At 45.9% G+C, this 18980-nt stretch overlaps 1 protein-coding gene across 3 annotated transcripts in view; it reads right to left on the minus strand.

The window, feature by feature from the left end:
* The window catches only part of LOC122813803, a 1224970-nt gene that overhangs the window by 27469 nt on the left and 1178521 nt on the right, over positions 1 to 18980 (minus strand). The window lies entirely within an intron of this gene.

Consider the following 18980-nt stretch of genomic DNA (forward strand, 5'->3'; position numbering starts at 1 on the left):
GGCCAACCATGAATCAGAGCGTCTCTGGGGGGTTTCCCCAGGAGGGGAGATTCAGAGCGAAGAACTCACTGCATTTCACATTGGAAGATGAAGCGAAGAGATCACAGCAAGGCTGACACACTTGTGAAAGATCTGTTCCGCTACTGAAGGATTCAGAGAACACTTGTAAGGCATCAGAATAGAATGTTGGACTTCCCCGGGATGTGTGTTGCCACCAGAAAATGGATGATGGAGATCACTCACTCCCATACTCAAATGGCCTCGCGACATACGGGATAAGATCTAGTTACCCTGCTTGTTGATATACCAGACCACCGACATATTGTCAGTCTGAACAGCAATCGTTCCTGAGGGAAGATGGGCATGGACAGCTTGCAATGCCAGAAGCACCGCCTTCATCTCCAGAATGTTGATATGCAATCTGGTCTCGTAGGGGGACCACGTACTTTGAACTGTCCTTATTAAGCAGTGCCCCCCCCCCCAACCTGGAGGCATCGGTAGTCACAGTGTCTGTGGGGAAAGATGGAAGAAAAGGATGACCCCGAACAAGGTCTGAGGATTGAATCCACTACAGAAGGGAGTTCCTGTACACTCGAGAGATTCAGACAAGGTGAGTCAACGGAAAATCTAACCAGGACCATTGTACTGCAAGGGTCCACTGAAGAATCTGCATGTGAAAGCACACTAAGGGTAAGAGACTGATCGTGGCCATCATGGACCACAGCACCCTTAATACTATCTCCGCTGTCGGTAACTGAGTTTGAAGAATGCAAAGAACATGTACCTTCAGAGTGCATATCCTGTCTGGAGAAAGAAAAACTTTGGTTTGAATTGTGTCTAAACGTGCCCCATTGAAGTCTAACACTTGGACTGGGGCCAGAGTTAATTTGTTGAGATTGATGATAATGCCTAACCTCAGGGCTAGGAAAAGAAAGGAATCCCTCGCTTGACAAAGTTGATGCCTGGAAGGGGCAGTGAGGAGCTAATCGTCCAGGTAGGGGAATACCTGTACGTCCTGGAGTCTGAGGTGAGCCGCTTCTACTGACATCACTTTGGAAAACACTCTGGCAGCTGTGGTGAGACCAAAGGGGAGTGTTCTGAACTGGTAATGATTGGCTCCTAGCAGGAAGTGGAGGAACCTCCAAGAGTGCCTGTTCATTTTGATGTGACAGTACACATTTGGAGGTCGATCGATCACATCCAATTGTTCTCCTGCAGCAAGGGCAGGATAGACTGAAGGGTGACCATCCAGAACTTCATCTTGGCCACTGACAGGTTCAAGGTGGAGAGACTCAAAATGGGTCTTAGGTCCCCCTTTTTCTTTGGCACCAAAAAGAACCTGGAATAAATGCCTGATCCAGAGTGGTCTGGGGGAAGAAGGTGGATGACTTGCAGCTTTGCGATTTCCAGTGCTGCATCCTCCCTATGCATGGGTGGCACATCTGGGAGGTGGCTCTAGAAAGGGGATTGAATAGCCTCTGGATATAATTTGCAACACTCAATGATCTTTTGTGATGGATTCCCACTCCGTTAGGTGTAGTGAGAGATGGCCTCGACTGCCTCCAGAGATGAGCAGCCGGGCAACCCTTCAGGGTTGCTGGGTGGGTCTGTCCGAGAAAGGCTGTCAAGACCTATAATTTCTCAGATCCCCTCTGCCTCTAGGGTGGCATCTATCAAATCCCCCTCTGCCCCTGGGGGAAGGTGAGTCCTGAGTGTCCCGAGGAAAACTCTGAGATTTCCGGAACCACATATTCTTGGTCCCTCGCTGATTCCTAGAGGAGGATCACTGAGGGGCCGAAAAACAAATCCTGATGGCAGACATAGTCTTCCCGTCCTTCTCACTCTGAACTAATGTGTCACGTACTGACTTCCCAAAAAGGGAGGAACCGTCGTATGGGGCATTGGTAAATGATGCCTTAAAGGGTTCCGAAAACTGACAGAGCCGGAGCCAGGTGTGTCGCCTGATGGCATGCCTGCACCGGCGGCTCTAGCGGCTCCCTTGGTTGCGCGGGAGAGGAGATGCATAGAGGTATTCACAACTGAATTTAGGGTGGCCATACAAGTGGAAAATACCTTCTTGTCCTCCGCTGACATGGAACCAGGAGTTGACTCAAGATCTCCTTCACCAGGTTTTGCTGCAGCTGATCACATCTGGCATGTAATTCGGCACCCGTACAGAGAAGTTCGCTGAAGCGTAAACCCGCTTCCCAAAACTATCCATAGTCCTTGACTCCCGGTCAGGAGGGTGGACTATACAGCTCTCATGAGTGAGATCCTTCCTAGTGGCAGCTGTCACCACCATGGCATCAACCAGGGATCCCTTATGCCAGTAAGATCTGTCTGAAGGGGGGCTCAAAACCTTGTCCGGGCATTTGAGAATGAGCTCCACTATATCCGGTTCCTTCCACGCCTGAGATGTAATGAGATCCACTAAGGGATCTGTGGGAGGGGACACCCAAGAAGTAGAGGGTCCTGCGCCAAATGCCTCGAGGAACACCGATTTATCTGAGGTAAGTTTTTGGGCAGACCCCCCCCCCCCCATTGGCGAAAGAGTTTCATGATGTCTCCGAAGGAGACATCCTCGAGGGGGGGGGTGTATGACCGGGGGAACCTTCCCCTTCGTCCAAATTGGTATCTTTGGCAAGAGACTCTGGTGGGGAGTCTAAGTGCCTCCTTTTGCACGTATATTTGTGGGGGACCTCCTCATTGGAGATCTCTGGGGAGGACTCACCAATGACTTGCTGTTCCCAAGAGGGAGCATCCTGACGCAAAGAGGTGGCAGGCTGTCCCTGAGATGACAGAATGGCCGGATCCACATCAGAAACAGAGGGAGCTGGGATGGAATCTGAAGATGAGATAGTCAAGTGTCTCGAAGAAATTGAGAGAACCCTCTCCATCACATCAAAACCCGAAGGGGAATGAACATCCTGAGACAGGACAACAGGAGGAGGCGTCACCCTCTGACCTGATGGGGAAGTCAGAGCCGAACCTCCAGGCACCGAGATACCAAGGGGAAGAATCCACTCCAACACACTCAGAGACGATACCAACCCCTCGGATTCGACTCCTCGGCTATGGCTCAGACAGCCTGTCGGATCCGAGCTAGTTGGATCCAACCTGCTCAAAGTCATGGCTGGCATCGAGGTACAAAGGTATTGTTGACACTGGCCCCTTGACACCAAGTGTTCTCAAATCCAAGGGCTCCGAAACTGGAGGTCAGATCGGAGAAGGAGTAATAGGGGTGAAAAAGGGCTACATGCTCCCCGCTCCAGAGGGAGAGGGGGCAGGCAAGACTCCCATCTATACCTGGTTGGGGATGAACTTCCACATCATCCTATCCATTTCCGCTTCTCTAAGGCTACGGGTGGAACGAGAAGAAGAGGCAACCGACACCGGCCTGGAGGGGTGGTGAGGAAAAACCTGAGCTGGTGACCGGGTCCAGAGCTCCTCCGGCTCCGGAGAAAACCAAGAGGAATGAAGCCGAGGAGATTCTGGCCTTGGAGCCTACCTAACTTTAGGTGAGGGGCAGTTGAACTTGTGCAATCTGGACATCGCTTCTTTGGCCTATCCTTCTTGGAAGATTTGTCTCCATGCCCGGTCCTCTTAATGGGGGTTTGAGACCCAGAGGCCAAGGAGGAGGCAGGGGCAAAAGCCAGGGTGGCAGGGTCTTGAGTCCCGGTGGACAAAGAGGGAAGAAGGCCCTTAAGAATAAGTTTGTATCTCCTGTCCACGAGTGCCCGGGAATTAAACCCGGCACAGATGGGACAGGAGGTTTGAAGATGGGCTGCCGCAAGACAAACTACACACAGAGTGTGGCCATCGGCCTGGGAGAGCTTATGGCCACACTCTGTACATTTTCTGAAGTTGGGTTTGGGAGCTTCGGACATTGTCCCAACTTAAGGCCCAGCACTCTCTCAGTCACACAGTCCACACACACAAGAGGAAAGATAGAGATTTTTTTTTTTTTTTTTTTTTTTTTTTTACAAACCGATGGAAAAGTGCGAAGGGGAGGTAGAAAGCAGAGAAATAGCAGAAGAGAGAAGAGGAGATTTTTCACCAAAACAAGCACTTGCCACAACTTTTACAGCAGAGAGCACGGATCACAATGTGGACATTTAACGAGGCAAATGAGATCTGAAGGGAGGAAGGAGACAGGAGGATTGTGGGTAAGGGGAGGAGCTTTGAGCTTGGATCAGATGCTGGATGTGCGGCTGAGTTGGATCCGAGATGGATCTGGGATCCCACAGGTTGAAGACCAAATGAAGAAAACTACTCCAGATCAGAAGAATATGCCAACCCGGCATGGAGCAGATCAGAAAAAATAGTGTGAAGACCTTGAGGGGGCCTGAGGTGAAATAGGGAATGAAAAGCCTGCAGAGCCAAAAGCAGGGTCCTCATCTCTTTTATATTGACGTGATCTGACTTCTGATGTAGAGGCCAGAGACCCTGGACCTGTAGGGAGCGAAAAGAAGCTCCCCACCACATGTTTGAGGCATGTATGAAAAGCTTCTGAGTGGGAAATGGAGCCTGAAAAAGAAGTCATGGATTAAGAGAGACAGAAAGATGATGAATCTACCAGTGAAGCTTGAGCTTGAGACAAGGAAGAAGAGGAACAGGAAACTCCAAGGGATGGCAGTGTTAGAGCCACACTGATTTGAGGTACCACTGAATTTTACTCACATGGAGCCTGGTGAGAGGGAGCATGAGAATGGTGGAGGCCATAAATCCCAGAACCCTGAGAAATTCCCTGGCTGTGACAGAGGAATGAGGAAGAACAGACTGGAAAAAGATTGTCAGAGACAGAACCTCAGGAGCAGGAAGAGATGCCAGGATGTGAATAGTCTGAAGGCAGCATCCAAGGACAATACGATCCTGGGAAGGCATCAGAAAATATTTCTAGAGGTTTCTGGTGAACCCCAGACTGTACACAATATCAAAGGATACACTGGAGATCCTGCAACAGACTGTCTGGAGAAGGAGCACAAATAAGCAGATAATTGAGACAGAGAGAAATCTGCATACCTCGAAGCCTGCAAAAAGCAATGAAAGGAGCAAGGCATTTGGTGAATACCCTTGGGGCAGTAGAAAGGGCAAAGAAGAATTTATTTATCTGACATTTGTTTACTGGGATAGTCTATTAGGGTATGTACCCATGTTCAGCACAGGCCCGGGGAGAAATATAGATCACATTTCACCCTGTAATACATTGAGAATTTACATTTATAACAGTAAATACAAAATTCTATTTGAAACACTAATGCACTGAGTCAGATACTTACAAAAGTACAGATAAACTGGGTACACAGAGTCAACTGTTTACATAATTGAGAGGCAACATGGTAGGCATGATAGAATGAAACAAATTGTTGACATGAGAGTCTAAGATTGTTAAGGGGGTGCTTAGTTTCAGACATACTAGTGAAAATAGACATGATGTCTAAGTACTGAGAGAAGAGAGCTAAGATGAATGGAGTGAAACAATGAGGACATGCTAGATTAAACTTGCTTAAGTATATATTAGAGTTAGATGGAGATTTTGATGTAGAATTTTCATTGAAGTATGAAGCATAGCGGTGAGTTTTTTTTTATGTGGATATGTTAGAGTTTAGGGAAAGTTAGGAGAATTATGAAGAAAAGAGAATGCTTATAGTGACATTAAGAGAACAGGAATGTTTTCTTTGATAAGGGGTCAGAAACAGATCTGAGCTTTAAGTAGGACAGCAGATGATTATCCTGGTGTAGAGCAAAAACAAACCCATTCCTTTTATAGGTGGTCTTTTAGATAGAGTTTGAAAGATTGGTAAGAGGTAGCAGTTCTAATGGAAGAAGGGAGGGAATTCCAGGCTTAAGGAAGAAGGAAGGGAATTCTAGGCTTATCGACAGAGTAGGAGTAAAAGGAGTGTCCTGCTGATCTGTTCGGTCTACAGACAGTAAGTTGCTTTTAGTCATTTGATCACAGATGGTGACTGGATGAGTATTATTGTAGGGTTGCATTTAGAGCAGGATAGGTAATGATCTTATGTGCGAGTTCAGACTGATGTTCAATAATGACGTTTGGACTAGCAGCAAAGAAGTTCACAGTGTGTGCATTCGTATGTACTCTTTATGCCCTACATCTTGTGCGGGGAACATACGTGTGATGTACAGTGGCTATAAGAGCTTAAGGCTTTGGTATACTGTCTGGACATTGGGGGATCCTTCGCAGGAGATCCCTTAAGTGAAGAGTACTTCAAGAGTGATATGTAAGGATGTCTTGGGGATAAGCGTACAGGAGACCCGGGGGCCAAGTATATAGAGGAGTGTCCCTGGATGACTGCCCCTGAGGAGGGACTAAGGTGCAACAACTGCTGCACTTGATGATGGATGGGGAGGTAAAGAGGTGGTAACACAGAGTGCTTCAGGGGTGGAAAATCCGATCTGCTACTCTCAGATTCAGAGACCACTCATGAGGAAGAATAATGTTTCTACTCAAGCTGTCAGCCAGAATGTTGGACTTCTTCAGGATGTGCATTGCAACCAGAAACAGTTGAGTTGAGATCGCCCACTGCCAAATCCTCATGACCTTCCAATAAAGGGGATAAGAATGTGTCCCCCCTTACTTGCTGAGATACCAGACAACAGACGTATTGTCCATCTGTATCGAATCACACCGCTGGGAAGAACATCCTGAAAGGCTTGCAATGCAAGGAGGACAGTTCTCATCTCCATAACACTGATGTAGATGCTGGTCTCTGCAGATGACCAGGACCCCTGAATCGTCCTCCCTCTAAAATGCACCCCCCCAACCAAGAAGGGAGGTGTCTATGGTAACCATGGCCACAGGAAGGGGAAGATCAAACAGTCTCCCACTGGTGACTAAGAAAGACTGTAACCACTATCGAATCTGTTTGTGACATACTTTTGCCAGTTTTACCAGAAAGTCCATTGGATGGGTCAAGAATGACCATTGCACTGCCCTCATATGTTACCTTGCTAGAGTAACCAATAATACTGAAGCTGCCATGTGACCAAGAAGTTTCAAGATCGCATGAGTTGGAGGCTTTGATAGTGCAAGTATGGATACTGTCAGGGATTGAAGGCTGATCACTCTGGAGCTTGACAATTTGACTGGCAGTATCCAAGTGGCAACCTATGACTTCTAATGTCTGCCCAGGTTGTAGACTCGGCTTTAGATAACTGACTGTAATCCCTAACTGGTCGTATAACTGGAGTAAGGCGTCTCTGGCCATAATAAATGACATTCTCATGAGGACAGTGAGAAGCCAATCATCCAGATAAGGGAAGATCTGGAAATCCTGCAGCCAGAACCAGGCTGTGACCACTGCCATGCACTTTGTGACCGCTGGGGGGGGGGTGCGGTGGTGAGACTGAATGGCAGGGCTCTGAACTGATAATGACTGCCCTCCCCAGACATAACTGCAGAAACCTCCTGGAGCATCTCTCTATCTCAATATAATGATTGGTGTCCTTGAGGTCTATTGAGTCATCCTTCCTCAAAAGTGGTAGAATGGACTGCACTGTGACCATCCGGAACTTGGTATGTTTCACAAAAGGATTCAATTTACTTAAATCCAAAATGGGCTTGAAGTCCTTGCTCTTCTTGGGCACCAAACAGAACCTTGAGTAGACCCTCAATCCTCTTTGGTCTGGTGGGAACTCTTGAATAACTTGAGTTTTGAGCAGCTTCTGAATATCTACCTTTGCCTGCAGTCTCTGATGAGGTGGGATGTCTGGGAGATGTCTGCAATGGAACCTTGGAACTTCTAAAAAGGGAATGGTATAACCTCTGGATATAACTCTTTAACACCCATGCATCTGAGGTGATGGCCTCCCAATCTTCTGGGTGAACAGCCATGCGACCCCTGACTGCCTCCACAGCGGAAAGTTGGGCAACCTTTCAGGGTCGCTTGGGACCACCAGAGAAAGCTCCATGGAAGCCCTGATACTACAGACCGCCCCTGCCCCATGGGCAGCATCCATTATGGATCCCTCCTGGCCATGGCAGGAACCCTCTGAAGCGCATCATGAGAAGACTGCTGTGACTTTCTGAACAAGAGACATCTGTCCCCTTCTGATTCCTTAAAAAGGTTCACTGAGGAGTAGAGAAACACATTCTTATGACAGACAGCATCTTCCCTTCTTGCTCTCTCCTAGTAAGAGTATCCTTAATTTTTTGACCAAACAAGGAAGAGCCATCAAAGGCGGTGTTAATAAAGGATACCTTGATGCAATCTGCAAAGTGAAACAGTCGCATACCAGCATGGCAATGCATAACAATGCTAGAGGCAGCAGCTCGAGATGCTTCATCGGCTACAGTCAATATGAGCTTCATGGAAAAGTTGGCAACAGACAGTGGGGTAGACAACTGAGTCTCCAGAGTCTTCTGAATTTCCAGAGACCTCTGTGTCTTAACATTCTTCGACACTTCAGACACCATATCATTCTGGAGTCTAGTCAAGTGGGATAAACAGTTAAGTGTCCTCAGGGCAAATGTCGCTGAGGCATAATATTACTTCCCTAAATGGTCCAAAGCCCAAAATTCTCTGTTCTGGGATGGACTGAGGAACTCTCTTCAGAGATTTCCTTTTTGGTGACAGCCGCCACCATGATCACATCCAAGTCTGGACCCTTACTCTAATGTGGTTGATCCTTGAGAGGAGCAAGAATTTTGTAAGGCGTCTTAGGAATAGGCTTCACCATACTGGGTTCCTTCCATGCCCTCTGAAACAGTAGATCTATGAGTTCATCCAAAGGGGGAACTACCTAGGGCATATATGGGCCCACACCAAAGGCCTCCAAAAATACTGACTCTTCAGGAGAGGGGTCTTCAGTGGTGCAGCCCATGTGTTGGCGAAGCTCCAAGAATTCATGAAAGGAGACGTCATCCCGCATAGACTTTGAGGAGCCCTCTCCTTCCTCGAGGTCAATATCCTTGGTGAGAGTCCTCAAGGGAGTGACCTCTTACCTGTGACCTCCTGCTCTGGCAAAGCAAGTGGATATAAGGAAGAGGCAGGAAGCCCTGCCATGGGAGTGGATTGGAGACCAACCAGCACAGATTGTCCCAGAGCAGACTGCTAACTGGTTGCAGGCCCAGACAAGAAAGGGGATGGAACACTGGTTGGGGATACCAGACCCATCTCCTTAGAGGAGAATATCCTCTCCATGATGCTGAATACAGAAGCAGATGTTGGCCTCCTAGAGCCAATGATCCCAGTACCCAAAGATATTGGAGACACACCCGAGTCCTGGGGAAATGCACCTCATGCAGACATTGAGACTGTAGCAGAGCTGCTGAATACTGATGCTCTGAGCAGGTGGGGTCATCCCAAAGCTGGAACCATCAACCCTGACGCAAAAACACCAGCCTCGACACCACGGCCCCCCAAGATCCAGTCAGCTCTGAAGCAGTTGGAGTTGACAAGACCAAGGATTGGAGGAAGCCACCAATGGGGGCTTGATGGTTGCTTGGATGACAAGGAACCCATCTGCTATATCCAAGCCAGGGAGACTTAAAACCAGGACAGGGAAAAGCAAGGACTCTGGTGACATCTACATTGGACTGGACGGGGAAAAGGGAGAAGCTACACAACCCAATGGAGCCCTTTCAAAAAAAAAGGCCTGGGAAGGCTAAGCACCAGAGATGAAGCCTTGCTCACAGTCAGCACTGAGGGTGATTGGCTCCAAGGGGTTGGAGCCTAGGCCAGTGCCAAGGCACCTGAAGGCTGTGGGACCTTCAGCCCAGGCAAGCCAGAAGGAGGACCAGGAGCAGAGAGGAGGACCCCTTACGATCGATCGATCCCCCTTGGAAGTCTTTGACGTCCTTAGAAGAGTGGTGCTTATCAGATCCAACTCTTGGTGCCGAAGAAGCAGAGAAAGCTGGAAGAACGCCATTAAGGACCAACGTTGTCCTTCATTCGTTGACTGCTTTGGACCCAAACCCCTCATAGATGGAATATGGGGAGTCTAGACGGGGAGTCCGCAAAAATAAACTCACTTATCATGTGCATCTTCAGAGGGCAGCTTTTTCCTGCAGGCAACACATTTTTTCTAAAACCCTTATCCATAATGTGAACCAGTACACTACACAAAAAACTATTACCCTAAATAAACAAAGAATCAAACCCTACACCTCATGTTACCACTACCAAATAGAACAAACACTAAGAATAAAAAGAACAACACACAAAAGGGGTGAGAAGGCCTACTACTACTACACACACACACACACACACACACACACACAAAGAAATGTAAGCAGAACTTAGCTACCTATGCTAAATCTATTCTAGCTAGAATGATTCTAACCAGGGTAAGGGAGACAAAATGGGTGAAAAAACTATTTGAAAAGGATATGCTAAAGTGGAGCCAGATCAAGTTGCTAAGAGGAATGGCGGCAAACTGATCCGAGGGGTTGGCTGAGGAGCAGGGGATTATGGGCAAGACAGGCAGAGATCGGTGAGCTGAAGTCTGAAAGATCTGTCCAGTGTCAGATCCGAGCTGGATGTGATAATCCGCAGGTTGAAGCCAGACAGAGCAGACAACATTGGAACAGTAGATATCTACTCTATTCCTGTCTCTCTAGAATGCACTAGATTTCCTGCACTGACACCAAACATATTTCAGCAATGGACAGGAGTCTCTCTGTATGCCTTAAGATGTCCAGACAGCCTCCCCAAGCAGGGATTGTCACTCACCCATCCTGCAGAGATGGGACAGGCTCAGTTCTTGACAGGTAAGGTCTTCCTATACTAATAACCAATTTTATTTTTCCTGCATATCAGACATATCATTACAACTGCCACCATGTTAAACTTTGCAGACAATGTGTGTGTGTGTTTGTTTACTGCAGGTTGTTTTAATCAAAATTCCAGCTTTTCGATCGCAGGACATTTTGAACGTAGGAACACTGAGTCACTGAGTGTTCCTTTGGTGTGTGAGATTTGCTTGGTAAGTGGATTTTGTAATGCTGAAATGTTTGGATATGTATTGAACATTTCTGGATTAAGGGTGGGATTGTATACATGCAAGTGTTTACAGATTGGGGTTAAAGTAAGAGCTACGCAAGATGATTGTTTTTAGGTTTTGTATGTGTGATGGTATATGTGAAGGGTGTACTTGACTGTCTTGCATAGTGGTACTGTTATGAAAAGGGACTTTGGTTAAGATAATGACTAAGGTTGGGTTTAGGGGCAGTGGTGGTCTTAGGAATAGGACACATGAATAAGGTGGTACAGGAGGCTGCTATCCATCATTACTCATATTTACTAACCCTAGCACTGTGTTTGTTTGTGTCTTTCGGCTTTTCCCGGTTAGGGGTCGCCACAGCTGAACTACAGTCCGCTAATGATTGGCAGTTGGTTTTTACATACCGGCTTGCCAGGCCTGACGCACAACCTTCAACGAAGGTACGCCCATTCACGCATGTCTCCACGCAGAAGACGCTCTAGCTGAGAATCGAACTGGACAGCGTCTTGCTGTGAGGTGACAACGCTACTGCAGCACCACCACCGCCGTAACCCTAGCACTGTGTACGATGTATAAATAATAACTTCTTTAAGTCAGATATTACTTATATATTATGATAATGATAATGGTTGCTCAAAAATATTATACCACAATACCAGGCAGATGGCTAGTTTAAGCAGAGACTCCTTTACATTCACCAGATCTATCACTGAATAGGCAACACGAAGCGTGTCATCTGCTTATGGGAATACCTTGGTTCCCCTTGAACATTGCTGATTTTGACAAGGAAGTAGGTATTTGAGATGAACAAAACATTACATTTAGTCTTGTTATAATAGACAAGGAAGGATAAACTGTACTGTGACAGTTTAAAAATTTCTTCTGGGATGAAGGCATTTAGACCAATGAGACCCAGTGTGGGTCTCAGACCATTTGTTTTGTATGATATCAACAAAAAAAAGTTATGTACTCACCATAACATTCCATGTGAGTTGTTCATCTCGTCTTCATTCTCACTGAAGTGTTCGGAGCCGATCTTCGGCTCCGACTCGGCCAAATGCTAAAGCGCAAGGTCTTCAACCAGCTTGTGGCCTACACCCTATCCTATGATGCACTGGTGCTTCCCTCCGATCTTGTTTGCTGCCAACTAACTGACTAGATAAGTTCCCCCCAAAAAATTAGTATCCAAGGATACACTAGATAATGGCTAAAGGCAACCCAACTTATTTCAACTTCTCAGTCCACAAGACACTGGTAGGGGATAGGAGGGTGGGACGTAAGAATGAAGGCGAGATGAACAACTCACATGGAACGTTATGGTGAGTACATAACTTCTTTATGTGAAGTTGTTCTATCTCACCTTCATTCTCATTGATGGGTTAGCGTCCCAAGCACCATCTTTCTCAGGTGGCTCATGGGAGTATATTCCTCACGACAGTGGAACCAAACGAGGCCCTGTCCCTGGAGGCCTTGTCCAATTTGTAATGATTGGTAAAGGTATGAGGTCTAGATCATGTGGCTGCTGCACAAATGGAATCTATTGGTAGTTTGTCCAGAAAGGGTGAAGATGTGGAAACAGCTCTGGTTGAATGGGCCTTTTTTTTTTTTTTTTTTTTTTTTTTTTTTTTTTTATGTAATGGTGAATGGACAGAATCGTACCTAAAATAGATACAATCTGATAACCATTCTGACAAGGTGTTTTTTACCACTGGAGCACCTTTCTTTGAGTCTGAAAAGGAAACAAAGAGCTGTTCTGATTTTCTAAAGTCCTTAGTCCAGTGTAAATAGAATTGAAGCTGCCTGTGGACGTCCAACTTGTGCAGTGTATGTTCCATCTTATTAATAATTAGGGAAAAAAACAGGTAATTCTATAGTTTGGTTGAGATTTGTCTCTGAACATACCTTAGGTAAAAAAGATGGATTTGTCCTAAGAGAAACCTTGTCATTATGAAATATTAAATATGGAGTTTTTATGGACAAGGCGTGCAACTCTGAAACCCTCCAAGCTGATGTAATAGCTACTAGAAAAATTGTTTTCCATGATAGATATTTCAGGTCACAAGATGAGGCCGGTTCGAATGGGGGTAAAATGATATGAGAAAGGACAAAATTTAGATTCCATGGTGTAACTGGGGACCGAATAAGAGGTCTCAAATGAGAGGTGCCCTTAAGAAAGGCTTTGGAGAGTCTGTGGGACATGATATTAGACCCTTGATCACCAAGGTGAACGTTAGAGATTGCCGCTAACTGAACCCTAATGGTTGCAGCAGCTGCTCCTTCATTGAAAAGTTTGGTCAAAAACTCTAAAATTAATGAAATTGAGGCTAGATACGAGTCAATATTGTTTTGAGATGCATATAGAAAATATTTTCCATTTACTGAGTTATAGCTTCCTGGTAGATGATTTATGGGAGAATATTAAAATGTGCTGAGCTGCAGCTGTGAGATTTTGAAACCTGGCTATTCTGAGAACTGGAGCAGCCAAGCTGTCAATTTGAGGGTGTGAAGTGTCGGATGAAAAGCCCCTGATGAATGAGTCAGAAGATCTGGAACTGGGTCCAGGATCCAAGGTTCTTCCAATAGATGAAGTTGAAGAAAGGGGAACCAAATCTGACGAGGCCAGTAAGGGGCTATTAGAATAATGGCCCTTCCCAGAGCCTTTGCTTTCTGTAAAACTTTGGGTATCAGTGGAAAAGGTGGAAATGCATAAAGGAGACCTGGGGGCCAACTGTGTACAAAAGCATCCCTTGGGGAGTCTCCCGTAGGGGAGATTAGGGCAAAATAGCTGCTGCATTTTGTGTTCATTGGAGATGCAAAGAAGTCGCAGCAAGGCTGGCCCCATCTGCGAAATATCCTTTCCTCCACTTTTTGTTTCAGGGACCACTCGTGAGGCAATGGAATTGCTCTGCTCACCTTGTCTGCTATCACATTGGACTTCCCCGGGATGTGCATTGTTATCAGAAAGCACTGGGTGGAAGCAGCCCATTGCCATACTCTCAGGGCCTCTCGACATAGGGGGTAAGATCTGGTTCCTCCTTGTTTGTTTATGTACCAGACCACTGACATGATGTCAGTCTGAAATGCAACAGTTCCTAGAGGAAGGGAGTCTTGAAAGGACTGCAATGCTAGAAGTACCACTCTCATCTCTAGGACACAGATATGCAGATGAGCCTCATGTTGTTTCCACCTGCCTTGGGCTGTTCTTCCCAGATAATGCCCACCCCACCCTATCAGGGAGGTGTCCGTGGTCACAGTGGCAATGGGAACAGGTAGAACAAAGGGACGACCTATTGTTACTTGATGAGATGTCAGCCACCAGTGAAGGTCGTTCTTGTATGAGTTCGTTATCTGGATTTGATAAGACATTGGAAGTTCCTGACAGGACCATTGTGTGAACAGAAGCCATTGTAGTATATGCATGTGCATTCGACCTAAAGGAATCACAATGAGTGCTGCCGCCATTGTCCCCAATAATTTGAGCACCACTGAAGCTGGGGCTTTTTCTTTTGCTAGAAGAACTAGGACCTGTTTTCGTAAAACACAAACCCTGTCCGGTGGAAGTTTTACAGTAATGGAAATGGTATCTATATTTGCTCCTATAAAGACGGTACGTTTGGATGGCGATAAGGCAGATTTTTCTGAGTTTATGGTAATCCCCAACTGACTGCAGAGAATTAAGGTTGTGTCCCTTGCTAATATGAGTTGATGCTTGGTGGTGGCGGTGAGGAGCCAGTCATTCAGGTATTGAAACACCTGGAATTCTAAACATCTCAGGTGAACTGTGACTACTGCCGTGCATTTGGTGAACACTCTGAGGGCTGTAGTGAGACCAAAGGGCACAGCTCGAAATAAGAAGTTACGTACTTACCATAACATTCCATGTTTGTAGTCCATCTCGCCTACATTCTTGCTGGATGGGTTTGGAGCCGATTCTCGGCTCCGACTCAGCTGATACTAAAGCTCGAGAGCTTTTACTGGCTCGTGGCTATCCCCTATCCCATGGTGCACCACAGCAACTCCCCAGATCTTGTTTACAAGAAAGTAACTAAATACATAATAGTAATTATACTATCAATAACTATGTACATACAAACAAAAGGACTTTGTTTTCTATCCATGCTTTGTGAACAGACAACTATAACAAGGTGAGATAGCATAATGGATAGTCCACCAGTTCCTCCAGGATACAGGAAGGGGGAAGGAGGGTGGGACACAAGAATGTAGGTGAGATGGACTGCAAACATGGAACGTTATGGCAAGTACATAACTTCTTAATGTTATGTAGTCCTATCTTGCCGTAATTCTTGCTGGATGGGACAGCACCTTTATCCCGAGTGGCTCAAGCAAAGAGATTCTTCAGCACAGTGGACCCAAAGGATGACCTGTCCCGGGAGACCAAATCCAATTTGTAATGAGTGACAAAGGTATGAGGTCTTGCCCAAGTAGCTGCTCCACAAATGGTATCAATTGGGAGTTTTGATTTGAAGGCATATGAAGCTGATACTGCTCCAGTTGAATGGACTTTTACTTTAGCGAGTAGTTGTTTCCCAGTATTTTTGTAAGCAAATGAGATGCAGTCTGAAAGCTATTTAGACAGAGTCACCTTGGAAATGGGCAAGCCTTTGTTTTTCTCTGAGAAGGAAACAAACAATTGATCCGATTTCCTAAAATCTTTAGTCCTGTGCAGGTAAAATCGGAGAATTCTATGGACATCTAAATGATGTAGTCTGTATTCTGATTTATTACTGTAATTTGGGAAGAATATTAGTAATTCGATAGTTGTGTTTAGATTATGTTCTGAGTATACCTTAGGGATGAAGGAAGGGTTAATTCTTAGGGAGACTCTATTCTTATGGAATATAATGTATGGAGGTCGAATGGTCAGAGCTTGCAATTCGGAAACCCTCCTAGCAGATGTTATAGCTACTAAGAACAATGTCTTCGAAGACAACAATTTTAAGTCGGATGAAGAAGACGGTTCGAATGGTGGAGAAATCAATGAGGTCAGAACTAAGTTCAAGTCCCAGGGCTTCGGAGGTTGCCTGATTGGAGGTCTGAGAAGGAGGACTCCTTTCAAAAAGGTTTTACATAAAGAGTGGGACATAATAGGATTTCCCATGTTTCCAAAATGATAATTTGAGATGGCAGCCAACTGAACTCTAATGGTAGCAGCTGCAGCTCCTTCTTGGAAAATAGATGCAAGGAAGGACAGGATATACTCTATGGGGGCTGAGTAGGGATTTATGTCTTGTTTAGCTGCCCAAAGGGAAAACCTTTTCCATTTGATGGAATATAATTTCCTGGTGGAAGGTTTGTGGGAAGAAATGAGAATGTGTTTAACGGTAGGAGAAAGGGATATACACCTGGCTATTCTTGGAACTGGAGCAGCCATGCTGTCAATTTCAGGGTTTGGATGGTAGGATGGAACTGTCCTGATTGGTGAATCAGAAGGTCTGGAGATGGTTCCAGAATCCATGGTTCCTCCAAGAGATAGGGCCACAGGAATGAGAACCAGACTTGGCGAGGCCAGTAAGGAGCAGTGAGGATCAGGGTACTCTTCAACAGTTTTGCTTTCTGAATCACTTTTGGTATGAGAGGAAAGGGTGGAAAAGCATAAAGAAGTCCCAGAGGCCAAGTGTGGACCAGAGCATCCCTGGGTGACATCCCCGGATGGGGAATAAGGGTAAAGTAGCTGCTGGATTTGGCATTCATGTACGTGGCAAATAGGTCGCAGCAAGGGTGGCCCCATTGGCGGAAAATCTCTTCCGCAACTTCTGTTTTCAGGGACCACTCGTGAGTCATCAGAATTGCTCGATCAAGTTTGTCTGCTATTACACTGGACTTCCCCAAAATGTGCTACCAGAAAGCATTGAGTGTCCATTGCCCATTTCCATACTCTTTGTGCCTCTCAACAAAGTGGGTAAGACTTGGTTCCCCCTTGCTTGTTTATGTACCACACTACAGATAAGTTGTCTGACTGAATCACAATTGTCCTGGTGGGAAGAGAACTGTGAAGTGCTTGCAATGCATATAGCACTGCTCTCATCTCCATAACATTTATATGCAAGTGGTTCTCGTGATCCTGCCAGATACCTTGGACCGTTATTCCCAGATAATGCCCCCCCCCCCAATCTGGGAAGCATCCATGGTCAAGACTGCGTTTTGTTGAGTGAGAACAAGGGGACGACCTAGATAAAGCTGATCTGTATGTAACCACCATGTTAGATCCTTCTTGCAGGAGTTTGTAATGAGCATTTGGTGGGACAAAGGTAGATCCTGCATTGACCACTGGGCAAATAGTAGCCACTGAAGTACTCTCATGTGTAGATGGGCTAAGGGAACTAAAAGAATGGTGGATGCCATAGTCCCTAGAAAGTACAGTTGTGTACACCTACCATAAATGTAGATGTTCGAGTGTCTTCACTGTTGCAGTCATAACTGTAGGGTGCTCCTGCCGGCAGGCAGCCCGAGGTCGGCCAGAATCCCAAAGTCTGGGTCCGGCGTCGGCTGTACAAGCTAGTACCCTGACGTCAGTACGCTCTGGTACATAGCCCTCAGCCGACGCCATCTTCTCCAGCCTTTCTTGCCCGAGATGTCAGAAGTCCCCAATAAATCATAAATGAATTCCACTAGGAAACACAAATACACCACAAAAAAGAGAAAAAGAGGGGATAGGAGGGAGGGAAACACCGACTGCAACAGTGAAGACACTCGAACATCTACATTTATGGTAGGTTTACACAACTGTACTATGTTCATCGTGTTTCACTGTTGCAGTCATAACTGTAGGGTGGAATCCCAAAGCAGTGAAAAAAGGGGGGAGGTTTAGACAGAAGAAGGGGCAGCAAGAAGACCCTGCAAAACAGCAGAGGCAAAGCCTGCCCTGGTCTTAGAATACAAAGGGAGATTGTAGTGCTTGGAAAAAGTATGCACAAAACTCCAAGTGGCAGCTTCCACGATATCCTTGGTAGGAACTCCCCTGAGAAAAGCTGTAGAAGTAGCAGCTGCTCTAGTAGAATGACTTCTCACAGTACCTGGAAATTGTTTCCCATGATGAGTGTAACAAAATCTTATTCCATAAGAAATCCATTTGGAAATAGTTTGTTTGGAAATAGCCTTTCCAAGAGAACTGGAGGCAAAAGAAACAAACAATTGGTTAGATTTTCTGAACTCTTTAGTCTTGTCCAAATAAAATCGTAACTGTCTGTGCACGTCCAAGGAATGCAAAATCCTTTCCCCTTTATTCTGAGGATTAGGAAAGAAGGTAGGAAGGTGAATTGTTTGATTCAAAGCCACTTTCGAAATCACCTTAGGCATGAAAGTAGGATTGGTCATCAAGGATACTCTGTCCTGGTGGAAAATAAGGTATGGTTCCACAGCCATGAGAGCTTGCAACTCTGAGACCCTTCTGGCAGAAGTCAAAGCTAACAAAAGAACTGTCTTCCAAGATAAAAACTTAATATCTGAAGATGCAGCAGGCTCAAAAGGAGGCAAAGTAAGTTTTTCTAAAACATAATTAAGATCCCAAGCAGGAACAGGAGGGGTTCTAGGAGGCCTTAAATTCTTAGCCCCTCTCAAGAATTGTCTCACCAAAGGTTGAGAAAAAACAGGGGGATCAGTATTGAAATGAGCAGAAATAGCAGAAGCATGAATCTTAATGGAAGAAAAGGAAAGTCCATTCGACAAAAGATCCGAAAGGTAAAGCAAAATAGAAGAGAGATCAGGTACCAGAGGGTCCAAGCCTCGGTCCTGCATCCAAATGCAAAATCTCTACCATTTAGAGGCATAGGATTTCCTAGTGCTAGGTCGTCTAGCTTCCAAAAGAACATCCAAAACTTGTTTGGGAAGGCTAGAAGAGATCAAATTCCTTTGAAGAGCCAAGCTGCCAGACAAAGGGTCTTGAGATTGGAATGTAGCAACTGACCCTGATGCTGGGACAGAAGAGAAGGGTTCAGAGGGAGAATCCAAGGAGGCTCCAAGAACAGGTGCTTTAAAGTTGGATACCAAAACTGTCG

Source organism: Protopterus annectens, chromosome 10.part0 (assembly GCF_019279795.1).
Source record: "Protopterus annectens isolate FY-2018-M chromosome 10.part0, PAN1.0, whole genome shotgun sequence".
NCBI lineage: Eukaryota > Metazoa > Chordata > Ceratodontiformes > Protopteridae > Protopterus > Protopterus annectens.